Source organism: Pituophis catenifer, unplaced genomic scaffold, assembly GCF_029215685.1.
Source record: "Pituophis catenifer annectens isolate HBS135680 unplaced genomic scaffold, rPitCat1.0.hap2 SCAF_1, whole genome shotgun sequence".
Classification (NCBI taxonomy): domain Eukaryota; kingdom Metazoa; phylum Chordata; class Lepidosauria; order Squamata; family Colubridae; genus Pituophis; species Pituophis catenifer.
The window spans coordinates 317,155,361-317,160,862 of NW_027256881.1; positions in this window are offsets into that span (position 1 = coordinate 317,155,361).

A 5,502-nucleotide genomic window follows, 5' to 3' on the forward strand; every position below is an offset into this window, starting at 1 on the left:
ACTCGCGCGCTCGCCCGCCGTCCCCCCCCCGGCTCGCTCCTCGCCTTTTAAGGACACCGGGAGCCAACCAGAGCGCAGCCAGCGCTTTGACGTAGGCGGGGAGGGTCGCTCTCGCCCTCGCTGGTGGGTGTCGTGGATTTGAATGGAGAGGGTGGGAATTGGGTTTGCAAGGATAGACACATAACTGAAAGGATGGGAAGGGGGAATCCGCGGGGAAAGCGAGGGGCGGCTGCAGGCCTCGCGGGGGCAACCTGTTCAACCTGTGGCTGTATAAGGATGCACGCGCGCGCCCTCGCGCGAGTTGCATAGTAATTACCGTAGCCCAGTGTTTCTCAACCTTGGTAGCTTGAAGATGGGTGGACTTCAACTCCCAGAATCCCCCAGCCAGCGCAAGGTTGAGAAACACTGCTGTAGCCGGATAAAGGCTACAGATATTACAAGAATAGCAACAGCATACAGCGTTGAGGGAGATTGATGTGTATGATACACAAGACGGACACACACACACACACAGAGTACAGGTAGTTCTCAACTTATGACCACAATCGAGCCCAAACTTTTATGTTGCTAAGTGAGAAATTTGTTCAGTGAGTGTGCTCCGTTTTACGACCGTTCTTGCCACATCTGTTAAGGGAATCAATGCAGTTCTTAAATTAGCAACACAGTTGGGAAGTGAATCTGGTTTCCCCATTGACTTCCCTTTTCAGGAGGTCGCCAAAGGGGATCACATGATCCCGGGACACTGCAACCGTCATAAATGTGAGTCAGTTGTCAAGCATCAAAACGTAAATCCCATGACCATGGGGATGCTGCAACGGTCATAAGGGTGATAAATGGTCATGAGTCACTTTTTTCAGTGCCGTTGAATGGTCACTAAATGAACTGTTGTAAGTCGAGGGCTACCTGTATATACACATGTGCACACACATAGTGCTTCAGGCTAGGGATGGAGGTAATTTTTTAAAAAAATTTGATTTATATGCCGCCCTTCTCCGGAGACTCAGGGCGGCTTACAGTGCGTTAAGCGATAGCCTTCATACTTTTGTATATTTTATACAAAGTCAGCTTATTGCCCCCACAAACTGGGTCCTCAATTTACCTACCTTAGAAAGGATGGAAGGCTGAGTCAACCTTGAGCCTGGGGAGATTCGAACTTGCAGTAATTGCAGGCAGCTGAATGTTAATAACAGGCTATTAGTCTGCTGCGCCAACAGGCTCTTGAAATGAAGGACTTTTTAGGAATGCTTTCAGAATGTTCATTAGAAAAAATGGTTGCAAATATTAAAATATAACACTAAGAGAGTCAACATGGCAGGACTGCTGCACCTGAGGGAGAAGCCTTACATGGCAGCCACATGGGGGACAAGTAATGGCATGTGCATTGTTTGATGATGCTTGTGCTGTCCTCAAGGGTTGTCTGGATGGGTTGGAGGAAGCAACTTGAACAGCTTCTCATCCATGTGGCTGAGCAACTTACTGTACAGCTTGTAGATACCGTTGTTGGCTGTGTTTGCATGACACCCTAAACTATAAACTACATTCTGTCTTCTCATGTTGCATGAACTCAGTCCCAGGTCATCCCCAGGAAAAAAAACTAAAAAGCCAAGATGGGCCCCACAACCATGTAATACATATTTGAGATTTGAACTTGCAGTAATTGCAGGCAGCTGATGTTAATAACTGTTAATAACAGTGCTTTAGTCTGCTGCACCACCAGGGCTCCTTTCCTTCAGGGTATGCTGAAGGATATCAGTTGTCAGATAGCAACTGATTTAGAGAAGATAAAAGAAAAGTGGAATGGAGATGTCAACACCCAAAGTACCTTTAAACCTATTCTTTACTTTGCAAGAACCTTTGAAGTTACTTTTTATTTACAAGAACTTCTAGTACTAGAAGATGAAGTCAGACTGGCTGATAGATTGGAAGATATGTGTCTATATATTGATATTAAAGAAAGGACATTTAACATAATTAAGAATTAGTTTGATGCAGTGGTTAAGGCATCAGGCTAGATGCTGGGGGCCTGTGAGTTCTAGTCACACTTTAGGTACAAAACTAACTGGGTCACCTTGGGTCAGTGTTCTTTCTCATTCCTAGAAAGGAGGTAGGGACAAACCACTTCTGAAAAACCTTGACAAAAAAACTACAGAAGCTAGTGCAGGCTGTTTCCAGAAGTCAAAAACTGACTTGAAGTCATGTGCACATATGCATGCATGCATGCATACACAACACACACACACACTTAATTCCACATGCTATCTACATGAATGCAGTGGTATGCTGCTAAATGTTTTACAACTAATTCTACAAAAAAAAATTTTTTCTCTTCGTTGCCTCCACCATACCTTGCTGTTAGCTGCTAAACAGCTAATTTGTGTGCCAGCAATCTTGGCTTAACTCTGCTCTTAACTAGCTCGCAAACTAGTATGAACTGGCTCCAGTACACTACTGCCTATATGGAAAGGAAAATGTTCAAGCTTGATGTAGAAAAGGCTGAGGAACAAGAAAAATCATTTCTAATATAATCTGGTTAATTGAGTAAAACCAAATAATGCAACAAATAAGTCAAGATGTATTTAATTGGTCCTTGGAAGGCCTTTGATTGGGTTGACAATGGCAAGGTATGGAATATCCTTAAAAGTGGGAATCTCAGAACATCTCATTGGGATGATGGGGCCATCATGAAGAATCTGCTTTTATGACTCAGTCCCTCTAACTTTCCAGAAATTAGGAATTGTAACCAATTCCCCTGGGACAAAACCCTTTAATGGGTTAAATCCAATTGGAAAATGGTGTGCTGAATGTACTGAAGTGCCAAATCATGTAGGGTTTTAATGGTTAAAACACTTGTGATTTGTACCACTGGCAGGGTAGATCTAGCAGAAGTGATGTCATACAATCAAGTGCCTAATAAGTTTGGGCTGCTGCATTCTTGATCAGTTTTAGTTTCCAAGTATTCAAAGGCAGCCCCATATAGATTAGTTATGTGCCATCAATCTGTTTTTAACTCCTAGAAACCACATAGATAGATTTTTGCCCATGATGGTTGATCCCAGCCTGTTTTTTCAGGCCTCCCGACAGTTCACTCATTGCCATTTTAACTGAGTCCATTTACCTTACTGGTGATTGGCCTCTTGTCTTTCTTTCTACCTTTTTCCAGGTAGAGCGCCACGTATAAAAGATATAATACATAGGACCAACTCAAAGCAAGTTATAGAGGTCAAAAAGTTTGTTCAGGAAGATTTCTGAAGATGTGGAAAACTACCAGACTGAGAAGTCTGCAGAAAACACAACGAGGTATGTTTTGCATAAGAAAATATGAACCTCAAAGTAGCAGGTAATTCTCATATGAATTGGATAAAGCAATTGTGAAAAAATACTATATCAGAAGGTATATGAAAAGTGTCAGTGTGAGACAGGCCAAGTACTGATGGGAAACATAAAAATGTATGGAATTGTAGTCACTTGGAACAGGGAAACAGAATGCGGTATAGAGTAGAGAATAGAGTAGAGTAGAGTAGAGTAGAGTAGAATAGAATAGAATAGAATAGAATAGAATAGAATAGAATAGAATAGAATAGAATAGAATAGAATAGAATAACATTATTGTCACTTTGAATGTACACTAGTCGGCATATATTAAAATGAAATTTCGTTGCATACAGATCTCAGAGGGTCACCACCTCCACCAAATGTTCCATCTTTTCTTCTGGAATTCAGAACTGGTCCAGCCAGTTGTGTAATTATGCATGAATGTGAATTAATTGACCTTTTATTTCAGAAGTGAACAATACAATTTATAGATTTTTCCCCTACATGGCTAAATCTCTAGGTAAAAAGAAATAAATAGACAGAACAATTTTTTACTCTAAATATGACAGGAGAATGAAGAAAAAATGTTAACAGAGCCACAACGTCATTATTTGCAGAAAGGGCATGCCTTTATTCTTTATTTATAATCTACTTTTAAAGCAACAAATATAAATCCAGTTCTTCCCTAAAATCCATTATTGTGACATACTGAGGCAAAAAAGAGAGAAACAGAATAAAGAAGAAAAGGAGAAAGAATTGAATGATTATTGTTGCTTGGGTTCCCAATTTCTCTGGTGCCTTCTTGGAAGCTGATGACGATCTGTTGTGTGGGATTAAAAATTGCCTCCTGCTGAGTTGTTGAAGCAGGTTCAAAAACTACTACTACTACTACTACTACTACTACTACTACTACTACTTCCTCCTCCTCCTCCTCCTCCTCCTCCTCCTCCTCCTCCTCCTCCTCCTCCTCCTCCTCCTCCTCATATGCTTTTCAAAAAACAAGACAATGGAAACAGCTAATGCAATGAGCAAAACCTAAACATGAGTTTCAGTAGCGGCAAAAGCTGATCATTCATTGTGATAGGAAAAATCAACGATTTTTGATTAAAGGTGAGAGAGACCATATTGTAGGCCAGTACATATAAAAAAAAACCTTCTAGGTACCTTTATGGATCACTAATCAACACTGTACTTTCTCATTTTAGGAAGGGCATTGATAAACTGGAGCATGACCAGAGGATGAAACTAAGATGAAAAAAGGCATGAAAAAAACCATTGAAATGTTATCAGGGTTGTACTCTGGACAGAGGTAGTGCACAATTTGGGGGTTCTCTTGGACTTGCAACTCCTGGCTAAAGAGCAGGTGACAGCATGTCTGTGATGGGATGGGTGACTTTGTACAGATGAATCTTGTGTGCCAACTGTGCATATTCCTGGATGACTGATAATTTAGACCGGGAGACCTGGCTCATGGTCATCCGTGACATAGTTATGGTACTTCCTGGCTGGATTACTGCAACCTGTTTTATATGAGACTTTCCATCTAGAAATTACAATTGATCCAGCATTGCCCAGAAACATGGGGCACCCCGAGTATGGCATGGAGCTGAGAAGAACTTGGTCCTTGAGGAACTTTTACTTTTGCAAAGGGGCTTTTTCACCTACCCCAAAATATGAATTGCTAAGAATTTAGCACAACTAATCTCTGGGGGGGAATGATATTCCAAAGAGCAGGGGTCACAACACAAAAACTCCCTTTCTGGGCCTTGCCAGACAGCATTCCTGAATAGATGGGACCTGGAACTTCTCCTTCCTGCTGGACCTAATGGAAATGGAGTGAGGCAGTCCCTCAAACAGCGGATCAATGAGAAGAAGATTTGAGATAGAGTGCAAAATGTTCTTCTTCCTTTCACCGCTAGATGGTACACTTTTACTAGACTCTTTGCTTCAGATTCTTGGCCCAGAAGAGAAGTCTTGCCTCTCTATTGACAGAGGCTATTCTGCATAGAATAACATACCCTTGCCACACTAAATAAAGGCATTTGTATTCTAAAGAGTTGAATCTTTTTCTCTCAAAATCTTTTCCTTTGTCTGGAAGATAGGATTGGGATGAGGAGTGTGAGATTACATATTAAATTTAAAACAATGAGAAGATATAGAGTCATACTCATTTCTGCTAACCATGCTTTA